The sequence below is a fragment of the Panthera uncia genome, chromosome X (genome assembly GCF_023721935.1).
Source record: "Panthera uncia isolate 11264 chromosome X, Puncia_PCG_1.0, whole genome shotgun sequence".
NCBI classification, from domain to species: domain Eukaryota; kingdom Metazoa; phylum Chordata; class Mammalia; order Carnivora; family Felidae; genus Panthera; species Panthera uncia.
In genome coordinates, this window is record NC_064817.1 from 79,135,047 (window position 1) to 79,150,555 (window position 15,509).

Genomic DNA, 15,509 nt, shown 5'->3' on the forward strand with positions numbered 1-15,509 from the left:
CTGCTGGACTATTTTGAGGATGGTGTAACCACAAATATGATTTTCTTTAATGATGGTTTAGAAATGGAAAATGTTAAGGAATTTGGCTATTGCTTTGGATGTATCACCTGTTGTCATAACTGGCTGCTGCTCTTCATCCACACAACACTGGGATTTAAACAAATAGGACTGATGTCATCTTGAGCTCTTCATTTATTTTGACCTTGATTTACTTACAGAAGCATTGTTTTTAGAAAAAAGAAAGTCATGTAGGTTGTATAATAATGAAATGCATTTAAACTCATTTGAAAGAATTCCTCTTAATTTAATACATATTTAAATCCATCCTGGGTAGTGTCTTGGAGAAGCTAAAGCCTGGTTGTAGACTATTGCTAGAAAGCACAAGACTGCCTGCAGATAATTTCTACAGTTAAAACTACTTCTGGGACTGGAATATAAAAAAACAAGAACAAAAAGTCTTACTTCTGAGTTCAAGTAAAGGGAAAGGCCATAAGTATAGCTGTGCCAACATTTGAAGTGGATTCCTTACACATTTCATCACCTATAAATGGAAGTATTTAATTATGGAAGCGATTACCAAAAGAAATAAAAAGAGACTAATACAAATGGAAGAAAATACAAAAAAGAAATACAAAACAAAACAAACAAACATAAAACCAGAAATGATGATGGGAAAACTGGGTATCTATATCCCAAAGAAATTAGGGCCCTTCTCTTGTACCATATACAAAAAAATAACTCAAAATAGGTTAAAGACCTAAATGTAAGAACCCAAATTATAGAACTCTTACATAAAACAGAAGGAAAAATCTTTATAAATTGGACTTGGCAATGATTTCTTCAATATAACACCAAAAGTACAAGGAACAAAAGGTAAAGTAGACAAATGGGACTACATCAAACATTAAAAAAACTTTTGTGAATCAAAGAGCATGATCAACAGAATGAAAGGTACCCTATGAAGGGGAGAAGATAATTGAAAATTATTATGTGCCTAATAATGGATAAATATTTAGAACTTTTTTAATTTTTAAAAATTTACATCCAAATTAGTTAGCATGTAGTGAAACAATGATTTCAGGAGTAGATTCCTTAATGCCCCTTACCCATTTAGCCCATCCCCCCTCCCACAACCCTTCCAGTAACCCTCAGTTTATTCTCTGTATTTATGAGTCTCTTCTGTTTTGTCCTCTTCCCTGTTTTTATATTATTTTTGTTCCCCTCCCCTTATGTTCATCTGTTTTGTCTCTGAAAGTCCTCATATGATTGAAGTCATATGCTTTTTGTCTTTCTCTGACTGACTAACTTCATTTTGCATAATACCCTCCAGTTCCATCCATGTCATTGCAAATGGCAAGATTTCATTATTTTTGATTGCTGAGTATACTCCATAGTATATATATATACCACACCTTTATCCATCCATCCATCGATGGACATTTGGGCTCTTTCCATACTTTGGTTGTTGTTGATAGTGCTGCTATAAACATGGGGGTTCATGTGTCCCTTCAAAACAGCACACCTGTATCCCTTGGATAAATGCCTAGTAGTGCAATTGCCGGGTCATAGGGTAGTTCTATTTTTAGTTTTTTGTGGAATTCCATACTGCTTTCCAGAGTGGCTGCACCAGCTTGCATTCCCAGATAAATGTTTAGAATTTATAAAGAACTGTAACTCAATAACAAAAAGTCAAACAACTTGATTTAAAAATGGGCAATGAACTTGAATATACTTTTCGCCAAAGATGATATACAAATGACCAACAAGCACATGCAAAGATACTCCACATTACTAATCATCATAAAAATGTAAATCAAAACCACAGTGTGATACTACCTTACACCTATTAGGATGGCTATTATAAAATAAAAATCAGATAACAACAAGTTTTGGCAAGGATATGGAAAATTTGGAACACTTAAGATCTGTTAGTGGTATTGAAATAGTGAAACCATTGTGGAAAACAGTAGGGAGGGTCCTCAAAAATTTTAAAATAGAATGACCATATTATCTAACAATCCTACTGCTGGGTATATATCTGAAATAATTGACAGCAAGGTTTTGAAGAGCTATCTGCATGCTCAAGTTCATGGCAGCACTAGTCACAATAACCAAGAGGTAGCAGCAATTAAAATGTCTACTGAAGGATGAATGGATAAATAAAATGTGTGTGTGCACACAATGGAATATTATTCAACATTAAATAGGAGAGAAATCCTGTCATATGCTTCAACATAAAAGTAACATTGGTGACATTATTCTAAGTAAAATTAGCCAGTTACATTAAAAATAAATACGTATGATTCTGCCTACATAATGTATCTAAAGTAGTCAAGTCATAGCTACAGAAAGTAGAATGGTGGTTTCCATGGGCTGGGGAAAGGGGGAGAGGAGAATTATTTAATCAGTATAGAGTTTCAGATTTGCAAGATAAAAATTTTCTGGAGATCTCTTCACAATAATGTGAATATATTTAACCCTACTGAACTGTACACTTAAAAATAGTTAAGATGCTAAATTTTATGTTATGTATTTTTACCATAATAAAAAATTCTCAAAAGACCTAAAACAAAGATTGAATCAGTAATCAAAAGTCTCCCAAAAAGAAAAGTCCTGGAGCAAATACTTTCACCAGTGAATTCTATTAAGTATTTGATGAAATATTAACACCAAGAATTCTCAAATTCTTCCAAGAAATTGGAGAAGTGCTTTCTAAAACTCTTTCTGTGAGGCCAGCACTACCCTGATATCAAATTCAGATAAAGATATTACAAGAAAAAATAAAAACTAATACATTTTATAAATATAACACAAATATCCTCAACACAAAAGCAAATAAAATCCAACAGCATATTAAACAGATTTTTCAGCATAACCATATGGGATTTGTCCTGGGAATTTAAGGGTGTTTCAACATAAGAAAATCAATCAATGTAATACATTACATTGATAGAAATAATGGAAGAAAACATTATTATCTCAGTTGACAAAGAAAAATCATTTGACAAAATCCAGTACCCTTTAATAATAAAAACTCAGAAACCTAGAAATAGAAAATTCCTCATCATGATAACAGGTAGTTGTGAAAATTCCACAGATAACATGGTAGTTGGTGGTGAAAGACTTAGGTTCCCTCTAAGATCAAGAACAAGATAAGACTGCCAACTTTTATTGCTGCTCTTCACCATTGTAATAGAAGTTCTATCCAGAGCTATTCTATAAGAAAAAATAAAAATAAAAAAAAACATACCCATTGGAAAGAAAAAAGTAGTATTATCTGTATTTACTGCTGGTATGATTTTTTTAATACATAGAGACACAAATAATCCAAAAGACAGCCATTAGAGCTAATAATCCAATTTAGCAAAGTTGCAGGGCACAAGGACAACACTAAAAATTCATTTGTGTTTCTATACAACAGGAATAAACTACCTGAAAGGAAATAAGAAAGCAATTAAATTTACAATAGCATCTAAAATAATTAAATATTTTACAGTATATCTAACCAGAGAGGTGAAAGATTTGTATGCTGAAAGCTATAAAATATTTCTGAAAGAAATTTTAGAAGGCTTAAATAAATGGAAAGACACTGTATGTCCATGGTTACAAAGAATTAGCATTGTTAAGATGTCAACAGTATCCAAAATGATCTACAAATTCAATGCAACAAAAATTCAGCCTTCTTCACAGAAATGGAAAACCTGATCCTCAAATTTATACAGAATTGGAATGGGTTCTTAATAATCATAAAAGTCTTGAAAAAGAAAAAAAGTTAAGTTGGAGGATTCACACTTCTCAACTTCAAAACTTAATACAAAGCTACAGCAATTAAAACAGTATTGTACTTGCATAAGAATACATAAGCCAGTGGAATAAAGTAAAGAGACCCCAGAAGTAAACAAAAAATCAGTAGTCAGTTGGTTTTCAACAAGGGTCCCAGACCTGTCAATGGAGAAAAGACAGTCTTCAATAAATGATGCAGGGAAACTGAATATCCATATGCAAAAGACAGAAGTTGGACCCTTATCTTACACCATATACAAAAAATAACTCAAGATGAATTCATGACTCAATTTAAGAGATAAAACTATAAGGTAAAACTCTCTTAAAAAAAAACTATAAAACTCTCATAAGAAAACATTTGAGGAAAACTTCATGGCATTGAATTTGACGATGATTTCATGGACATGACATCAAACTGCACAGACAACAACAACAAAAATAGGTAAATTGGACTTCATCAAAATTAACAACCTTTGTACATCAGAATATACTATCAAAGAAGTGAACAGATAACATGAATGGGAGAAAATATTTGGAATTGATATATTTGAAAAGTGATTAATATCCAGAACATGTAAAGAATGCCTAAAACTAACAAGAAAGTAAATAACCCAATTAAGAATGGGTAAAGGACTTAAGTAGACATTTCTCCCAAGAAGGTATACAAATGGTTAATAAGCACATGAAAAGATGTTTAACATTATCAGTCATTAGTAAAATGCAAAGCAAAACCACAATGAAAAACCATTTTATACCTACTAGGAAAACTATAATGTTTTAAAGAAAGGAAAATACTGGTGATATTTTGATAGAGATTGCATTAAACATGTTGATTGCTTTGGGTACTACAGACATTTTAACAGTGTTTGTTCTTCCAATAAATGAACATGGAACATAGCAAGTGTTAGCAAGGATGTGGAGAAACTAGAACACTTGTACATTGCTGGTGGGAATGTAAAATAGTGTGGTCAGTGTGGAAAACAGATTGGCAGCTTCCTACATGGTTAAAGATAGAACTACCATATGACCCAGCAATTTCACACCTAACTATATACCCAAAGTAATTGGAAGGACTTACTTAAATATATATGCCTATATCAGTGTTTTTGCACTATTATTCACAATAGCAAAAAGGTGTAAACAACCTAAGTGTTCATTGGCAGATGAATGGGTACACAATATTTGATAAATACATTCAATGAGAATTTTAATTAGCCACAAGAAGGAATGAAATTCTGATATATACTACACCATAGATTGACGTTAAGAAATTATGCTTATTGGTAAGGCAGGCACAAAAGTGCAAATACATATTTCCACTTGTGTGAGGTACCTAGAATGGGCAAATGTATGGAGACATAAAGTAAAATAGTAGTTAGTAGTAGTAGTAGGGGCTTAGGGGAGGAGGAAAAGGGGAGTTATTGCTTATTGGGCATGGTGTTTTTGTTGTGAATGATGAGAATGCTTTGGTATAAATAGTAGTGATGGTTATAAACCATTGTGAATGTATTTAATGCAACTGAAATATACACCTAATAATGGTTAATGTGATAAATATTATGTATGTATATTTTACCATAATAAGTTAATGGCATTTGGTCAAGTGTGACCTATTTGGGAAAAAATAACAAAATGTATTCCCCCCAAATAAACTGTAATTGGTTCAAAGATTTAAATGCAAATTTTGAAACATAAAAGTACTAGGAGAATATATTAGAGACTTTTCTTAACCTATATTCTTGGTGAGAGAAAATTGCATTGCAGGTTAGATAGAAATAAGTGGGTATATTTGAAAAAAAGTTTGATAAAGCTGAATGATAATGTTAACATGATTCAGAGGTGCCTAGTGGCTCAGTTGGTTAAGCATATGACTCTTGATTTCAGCTCAGATAATGATCTCATGGTTTGTGGGATTGAGCCCCACATCAGGCTCTGCACTGCAGAGTTGGTTTGGGATTCTCTCTCTCTCTCTCTCTCTCTCTCTCTCCCTCTCTCCCTCTCTCCCTCTGTCTCTCTCTCTGTCTCTCTGTCTCTCCTCAAAATAAACATTAAAAAATAATGTTTAAAAAATAAATCAATATCAAACATGATTCATAATACCATTAACATTTGCTGGTGAATTAATCTTATATATAGAAAATTCTAAGAAATCTAAAAAAACTCTTAAAACTAGTAAGTTCAGCAAATTTTCATGATAAAATACAAATATGCAAAAATCATTTGTATTTCTATACAGTAGTAATGAGCAAATCAACAATAAAATTTTAAAAACAACTATATAATAGCATCAGAAAAAATTTTTAAAGCCAAAAATAAGTGTAAAATTTATACACTGAAAATACAAAATATTGAAAGGAATTTAAAAAGACCTAAACACATGGAAAGATACCCTATGTTCATGGATGGGAAAACTCAAAATTTTTAAGGTAACAGTACTAACCAGGGATGCCTGAGTGGCTCAGTTCATTGAGCATCCAACTCTTGATTTTGGCTCAGGTCATGATCTCATGGTTCATGGGATTGAGCCCTTGCATCAGGCTCCATATGGAGCATCCCTGCTTGGGATTCTCTCTCTTTCTCTCTCTCTCTCCCTCTCTCTCTCTCTCTCTCTCTGCCCCTCCCCCTACTCACATGCACTCACTCTTTCTCTCAAAATAAATAAACGTTAAAAAATACTAGCCAAATTGATCTACAGAGTCAATGCAATCCTTACCAAATTACAGCCTCCTTTTTTTCCCCCAGGAACTCACAAGTTTCTTCAAAGTTTATATGAAAATTCAAGGGATCCAGAATTTCCAAAACAAACCTTAAATAGAACAAAGATGGAAGACTCACACTATTGGATTTTGGTACTTACTACAAAGCTACAGCAATCAAGACTGTCTGTCACACACACACACACACACACACACACACACACACACACACATCAAATAGAATTGAAACTTCAGAAAAAAGTCTTCACATTTACTGAGTTTTGACAATGGTGAGAGGACCATACAGTGGGGTAAGAATTGTCTTTTCAACAAATGGTGTTGGGAAAACTGGTTAGGCACATGAAAAAGAATTAATTTGTATCCCTATGTCACACAATATATAAAAACTTGAAATTGATCAAAAACTTAAATATAAGACCTAAAACTATAAAACTCTTAGAGGAAAAAATAGGTATAATTATATGTTACCTTGGGTTAGGCAATAGTTTCTCACATATAATATCACAAACACAACAAAAGAAAGAATAGGCAAACGACATAATCAAAATTAAAACATTTGTGCTTCAAAAGATACGATCAAGTAAGTGAAAAGTGAACCCACAGAATGAGTAAACATTTTGCAAATCATATATTTGGTAAGGGTCTTGAATCCAGAATACATTAAAAAATGTCCCAACATAATAATATAAGGACAACTAAAAAATAAAAAGATAACTAACCTAATGATAAAATGGTCAAAGGATGCAGATAGATGTTTCTCCAAGGAGGTTATTGCATTAAAAGAGGCTCAACATCATCAGCCACCAGGAAAAAGCAAATAAAAAAACATAAGTAGATGCTACTTCACATCCACTAGGATGTGAAGACATAATAGTAAGTACTGGCAAGGATATAGAGATATTGGAATCCTCATACATTACTAGTGGAAATGTAAAATGGTGCGGTTGCTTTGGTAAGCAGTCTGATATTTCTTCAAATGGTGACCATATGTTTCAGCAATTCTACTCTAGGTATACATCCAAAAGAAATGGAAATGGATGCATATATCCATGCAAATTGTGCACAGATGTTTGTAGCAGCATTGGTCATACTAGACAATAAGTGGAAACAACCAAAATGCCCATCAATTAAAATTAAATAAAATTTGGCATATTCCTACAGTGGAATAATTTTTAGCAGAAAAACAATGAAGTACTGATCATGTTACAACATGATAAGTGAGAGAAGCCAGCAGCAAATAACTATTGTATGATTCCATTTATATTAACCATCCAGAACAGAAAGTAGACTAGTTGTGGACTCTGGTTTAGGAGTAGGGGCAATGGAGTCTGACAGCTAAGAGCTGAAGGATATATTCTTGGGGTAATGAAAATGTTACAAAGTTGATTTTGATGATGAATTCACTACTCTTAATATATTAAAAGTTTTTGAGTTTATACCTTAAACTGGTGAATTGTGTGGCATAAGAATTGTATCTCAATAAAGTTGTTGCAAAATACTATAAACAAGTGAAAATACAGCATATAATGGAAACACTAGTTAGAAGATAGATGCAATTTATAGACTAGTTTTCAGAATTTGCAAAGAAATGTTACAAACCAATGGAGTGAAAAACCCAATGGATAAGTAAGTAAGCAAATAGTAAGTAGTTCAGTTCATAGGAAATGAACTGAACTTGAAGTACTCAGTGGCAAGATTTGAGACCCTTTTTAGTTATCAATGTTGTTCACCAAGATTTCCTGCTGTTTAATTTTCCAAACACAGGCTTGCACTTCCCACTCCTTTTAAATACAGCTATGGCCACATACCTTGCTTTAACCAATAAAGTGGAACAGAAAGATTTTTGTCAATTCTGGGGGGAAACTTTTAATAGCCACTGTATGATTTCTCATGATCTGTCTTCCTATTCCATGGTAATAAGTAATGTTATACATAGTGGCTATTTCATCAGTTTATTTTTTAAAGTTTTTTATTTAAATAGAGTTAGTTAACATATAATAATAATAGTTTCAGGTGCATAATATGGTGATTCAACACTTCCATACAACACCCGGCGCTCATCAGAAGTGTACCCCTTTACCCTCATCACCTATTTAACCCATCCACCCAGCCACCTCCCCTCTGGTAACCATCAGTTTGTTCTCTACAGTTATGGGTCTATTTCTTCATTTGCCTCTCTCTTCCCCCCCCCCCATGATCATTTGCCTTGGTTCTTTTTATTATTTTTATAGAGAAAGGCTATGAGCGGGAGAGAGGGGCAGAGAGAGAGAGTCTTAAGCAGGATCCACACTCAGTGCTGAGCCTGACATGGAGCTCAATCTCACGACCCGGGGATCATGACCTGAGCCAAAATCAAAGAGTCAGGCACTCAACCAATGGAGCCACCGAGGTGCCCCTGCTTTGTTTCTTAAATTCCACATATGAGTGAAATCATGTGGTATTTGTCTTTCTCTGAATGACTTATTTTGCTTAGTATATACTTAGTATAATATATACTTAGTATATACTTAGTATAATACTAGCTCCATCCATGTCCTTGCAAATGGCAAGATTTCACTCTTCTTTATAGCTAAGTATGTATATGTATGTATATATATATATATATATATAATATATTATTATATATATATATATATATATATATATATATATATATCATCTTTATCCATTCATCAGTTGATGGACATCTGGGCTCTTTCCATAATTTGGCTGTTGTAGATAATGGTGCTGTAAACATTAGGGTGCATTTATTCCTTCGAATTAGTATTTTTGTATTCTTTGGGTAAATACCTAGTAGTGTAGTTGCTGGGTCTTAGGATAGTTCTATTGTTAACTTTTTGAGGAAACTCCATACTGTTTTCCAGGTGTTGGCAAGGATGTGGAGAAAGGGGAACCTCACACTTTGGTCTTTCTAAGCCTAGCAGAGCCCCCACCCAACATGTGTTGGATATGTAGTGTGAACAAGAAATCTATTTTTGGGGTAAGGGGCACTAAGGAATCTACTCCTGAAATCATTGTTGTGCTATATGCTAACTAATTTGGATGTAAATTTTAAAAAATAAAAAATAAAATAACATAAAAAGAAATCTATTTTTGTTGTTTTAAGTTACTGAGATTTGGGAGTTATTTGTTACTGCTACATAATGTAGGATGATCTGACTGATATGTTCATGCACAATTGTAGAAATCCAAATCAAAATAATAGGATTCCAGTTTTTACCTGGAATATTGACAAAAAGTGGGATAACAGCCAATGCTGACAAGATGTTTCTGAAACAGACACTTCCATTTATTGTTGGCATAGCATTCTATCTGCTGAGCTTGTCATAATTAAGAAATTTCTTATACCCATGTGTTTAGGTTATATCTATTTACCTATTATAAACAGTTCTTTTTTTAAAAAAAAGTTATTATTTCTTTATTTTGAAAGAGTGAGAGTGAACGAGAGGGAGAGAGACAGAGAGAAAGGGGGAAATAGGATCTGAAGTGGGCTCTGTGCTGATGGCAGTGAGCCTGATGTGGTGCTCAAAATCACAAACTGTGAAATCATGACCTGAGCACTTAAGTAACTGAGCCACCCAGGTGCCCCAACAATTCTGTGATAAACATCCCTGTGGCAAATTTCTGTTGCTAAATGGTACATTTCACTTATATACTTTTATTTGTTTCAGTCCAGTTATAGTTTTTGCTCTCTTTCACTAAGCATGGTCACCTGAGTGAATTCTAGAATATTTGGTACAGACCTTGAAAACCTGTGGATACTTAAGAAAATATAACACTCACTTTATCTTCAAATAGCATAAATTTTAAAATACTGTATCCGGAATTTTTGTTTCAGTTGCAATATATAAAGAGCTTGGAAGTCATCACTCCCAAACTTATAACAAGTAAAGCTGAACAAACTAAAACTACATGGATTTTCTGGGACTCATCAAAACACCAAGTTCATAGGTTAAACCATCACCACCACAATATCTGGAAAAACAGACACATTCAAAATCACAGTTGAGATTTGCTTCCCTGAAGTAGTATCCACAGGAGCCATAAACTGGTAGGAATGCTTAAAATGGTAATTTTGATAAATTACTAAAAGCTGAGTGTGGACCAACAGGAGGGTGAGATATTCTGTGTGTCATAGTGTTAGTTAGGCTTTTGTTGATTTCACCTTCAGAGAAACCAATCAATTCTCATGGTGAAAAGCCAAGAAGTACTCCCTCACAGATACAGCAGAAGGAAAGGAAGAGTAACCATTCTGAAATGTACTCACAGCATTCTCCATAACTACCTACTATGAATGGCAAAAGTCTAGAAGAGTATTACTTCACCTGGGGAATGGCATTTTTTTCAATTCCAGCCCCATCTAACATTCCTGTCTTACCTTGGGAGGAAAAAAGGTACAAAATGCTTGTGAGATCACAGACGAGAGGAAAATACACAAATCTTGCCCACTCTAAACTTCCTGTCTCACCTAAAATGGAAAAAAAAAATCTGAGAAGCACTTATAAAGATCACAACCAGGCTCACTAAAACACTTAAACCTAATAATAGAACCATAGAATGCTTCCCATTTCCCCCACACCTTTCAATAGGGCTCATGTATAGTAACAGCAGATTAAAACTAAAGAAAGTGTATATCCCAGGCCTTATTTAAGAAAAAAAAAATATATCTAAAGTCATCCTCGGGTCCACAGTCCTAGCTTCATGGAATTCTGGAGTGAGAAAGAAATTCAAAGGGTCACATGCCTCACAGCTCCAAGAAGAAAGACACATAAATCATCTTAAATGGTTTTCTGCTTTTCCTATATTGTGTCCAAAGTTGAATATTAGATGCTCTCTCAAAATAATAATTTAATATTTTCCTCTCACACCCTCATCAGGAAGTCCATTTCTAATCCATCTTTCTTTTTTTTTTTATTATGAAACTTATTGTCAAATTGGTTTCCATACAACACCCAGTGCTCATCCCAACAGGTGCCCTCCTCAATGTCCATCACCCACTTTCCCCTCCCTCCCTCCCCTCATAAACCCTCAGTTTATTCAGTTTTTAAGAGTCTCTTATGGTTTGGCTCCCTCCCTCTCTAACTTTTATTTTTCCTTCCCCTCCCCCAAGGTCTTCTGTTAAGTTTCTCAGGATCCACATAAGAGTGAAAACATATGGTATCTGTCTTTCTTTGTATAACTTATTTCACTTAGCATAACACTCCCCAGTTCCATCCACGTTGCCATAAAAGGCCATATTTCATTCCTTCTCATTGCCAAGTAGTATTCCATTGTGTATATAAGCCACAATTTCTTTATCCATTCATCAGTTGATAATCCATCTTTCTTTTGATGCAATTTCTGACTTTATGGAGGCAAAGCAGCTGTAGTATATTCAAATTATAATAACCCTCCTACTTACAGCTACTTGTTCTCCCATCAGTTTTGTTTTACTCCTAAAAAAAAAATTCCCTTCCCCTTTAATTTCTATTCATAAGTCCTTTGCATCATTTCAATCAAAATATTTCAGGGCCTTCTATAACAACATTTCCCAGTTTCATTAGATGATGTTAAAAGTGGAACACCCATTAACATCTGGCCGACCTATTGTTCCATGGAATAAAATTTTAGAAACATGGACAATCATGTTTGCATATTTCTCTTTAAATATTAAGATAAAAGGGATGCCTGGCTGGCTCAGTCAGTAGAGCATGGGACTCTTGATCTTGGAGTAGTGAGTTCAAGACCCATATTGGGCATAGAACTTACGTTAAAAAATAAAAAAAAATAAGATAAAAACTAAATGTTATATCCTTGTAAGTGCATCATTTGTATCACATACAGTACAAACATGCCTTCCCAACCTCATATTTCTGTTAAAAAAAAAAGTCTCTAAGAAAACACAAAGGTAACAGGGGAGATAAAAACAAGGGCATCAGAAGAAAATTTAGCCTCTGACATACACAGCAACTGCAAACAGTATACACAGTCTAACTTCTATCCATATAAACATAAAACCTCACACCAAAGGCCTATTTATGTCAGTTTCCTTAGCCCATATTGTCTGTCAGTTTCAAGGTATACCAAAAGCCAAAAAACAAAACACAAAACAAAACAAAAACAAAAACAAAAATCCACTGTATCAAAAGACAGAGCAAGTATCAGAACCAGATTTAGATACAGTAGAAATTTTGGAATTATCAGACCAGGAAATTTTTTTAATTTAAATTTTAGTTATCCAACATACAATGCAATATTGGTTTCAGGAGTAGAATTCAGTGATTCATCACTTACATGCAACACCCAGTGCTCATTACATGTGCTTTCTTAATCCCATCACCCATCTAGCCCATCCCCACCCACCTTCCTCCATCAACCCTCAGTGTATTCTCTATCATTAAGAGTCAACTGTGGTTTGTTTCCCTGTCTCCTCCTCCCCCCCCCTTCGCATATGTTCAGCTGTTTGTTTCTCAAATTCCACATATGAGTGAAACCATATGGTATTTGTCTTTCTCTATTTGACTTATCTTGCTTAGCATAATACCTTCTGGCTCCATCCAAGACATTGCAAATGGCCAAGTTTCAAGCTATAGAACAAAGCTGTCACCATCAAGACATTATGGTACTGACACAAAAACAGACACATAGATCAATGGAACAAAATAGAAAACCCAGAAATGGACCCACAACTATATGGTCAACTTATCTTCAACAAAGCAGGGAAGAATATCCAATGGAAGAAAAATAGTCTCTTCAGCAAATGGTGTTGGGAAAACTGGGCAGCAACATGCAGAAGAATGAAACTGGACCACTTTCCTACACCATCAAGAAAAATAAATTCAAAATGGATGAAAGACCTAAATTTAAGACAGGAAACCATCAAAATCCTTGAGGAGAAAACAGGCAGCAACCTCTTTGACCTCAGCAGAGCAACTTCTTACTAGACACATCACCGAAAGCAAGGGAAACAAAAACAAACATGAAATATTGAATATATCAAGATAAAAAGCTCCTGCACAGCAAAGGAAACAATCAAAAAAAAAAAAATTAAAAGGCAACCGATGGAATGGGAAAAGATATTTGCAAACGACATATCTGATAAAGGTATAGTATCCAAAAGCTGTAAAGAACTTATCAAACTCAACACCCAGAAAACAAACAATGGAGTTAAGAAATGGGCAGAAGACAGATGCTTTTCTAAAGACATCCAGATGGCTAACATACACATGAAAAGATGCTCAACATCGCTTATCATCAGGGAAACACAAATAAAATCCACATTGACATAACATCTCACACCTGTCAGAATAGCTAAAATTAACAACACAAGTATTAGTATTAACAACACAGGTATTAGTGAGGATGAGGAAAAAGGGGAACCGTCTTGCACTGTTGGTGGGAATGCAAACTCGTGCAGCCACACTGGGCAACAGTATGGAGTTTCCTTAAAAAACTAAAAGTAGAACTACCCTAGGATCCAGCAATTGCACTATTAGGTATTTAGCCAAAGGGTACAAAAAAGCAGATTCAAAGAGGTACATGCACCCCAATGTTTATAGCAGCATTATCAACAATAGCCAAACTATGGAAAGTGCCCAAATGTACACTGTTGAATGGATAAAGAAAATGTGGTATATATATACATACATATATATATATATATATGTGTGTGTGTGTGTGTGTGTGTGTGTGTGTGTATACATATATATGTATATATACATATATATGTGTATATATACATATTTATATATGTATATAAATGTATATAAATATGTATAAATATATACATATTTATATATGTATATATATACACATATATGTATATATATATATATACACACATACACAATGCAATATTACTTAATCATCAAAAAAATGAAATCTTGCTGTTTTCAATGATGTGGGTGGAGCCAGAATGTATTACAGTAAGTGAAATATGTCAATTAGATTAAGACAAATACCATATGATTTCACTCATATGTGGAATTTAAGAAACAAGACAGATGAACATATGGGAAGAGGGGGGAGAGAAGAAAGGGAAACAAACCACAAGAGACTCTTAATGATAGAGAACAAACTGAAGGTTGCTGGAGGGAGGTGGTGGTGGGAGGAGATGGGCTACATAGGTGATGGGTATGAAGAAGCGCACCAGTTATGATGAGCACCGGGTGTTGTATGCAAGTGATGAATCACTGAATTCTACTTCTGAAGCCAGTATTTCTCTGTATATTATCTAATTGAAATATATAATTAAAAAAGTATTATTAGAAAAGGAATAAATTAAGGTAAAGTGAACTATTCTTTTTATTCTTAATTGGTTTAACAGATAGCAGATTGTACAAAACAATATCAACAGTGTGTGTGGTTATTACAGCCTATGGACAAGTGAAATGAATGACAGCAATGTTATAGGGGTAAGAGGGAGGAATTGAAAATACTCTGTTATAAAGTACATGCACTACCTGTGAAGTAGTCGCATTATTTGAAAGTGAAATTGGATACATTGTAAATGTATATTGCAAACACTAGGGCAACCACTAAAACAAAGTAAAAACAGAACTATCATTGATATACTAAGAGAAGAGAGAAAATGATATAAAATGTACAATTTAAAGCGGGAGGCAGGTGGGGCACCTGGGTGGCTCAATCAGTTAAGTGTCTGAATTTGGCTCAGGTCATGATCTCATGGTTAATGGCTTCAAGCCCTGCATTGGGCTCTGTGCTGACAGTTCAGAGCCTGGAGCCTGCTTCGGATTCTGTGTCTCCCTCTCTCTCTGCCTCTCCCCCACTCACGCTCTGTCTGTCTCTCTCTCTCTCTCAAAAATAAACATTAAAACAAATTTAAAGCAAAAGGCAAAGAGAAAAAGAAACAAAGAAAAAGACAACATAGAAAACAGTAACAAATATGCAGATATTAATCCAATGATATCAATGATCACTTTAGATGTCAGTGGTCTAAATAAACCAATTGAAAGAAACTTCCAGGATCAGTTAAAAAAAATAAGATTCAATTACATGTAGTCTAAAACA

General features: G+C 34.1%; 2 protein-coding genes across 2 annotated transcripts in view; both read left to right on the top strand.

Moving 5' to 3' along the window:
• Nucleotides 1-15,509, top strand: part of LOC125931353 (nuclear RNA export factor 2-like) — a 328,062-nt gene that overhangs the window by 111,096 nt on the left and 201,457 nt on the right. The gene's annotated exons all lie outside the window — the stretch shown is intronic.
• The window catches only part of ARMCX5 (armadillo repeat containing X-linked 5), a 119,223-nt gene that overhangs the window by 90,303 nt on the left and 13,411 nt on the right, over nt 1-15,509 (top strand). The window lies entirely within an intron of this gene.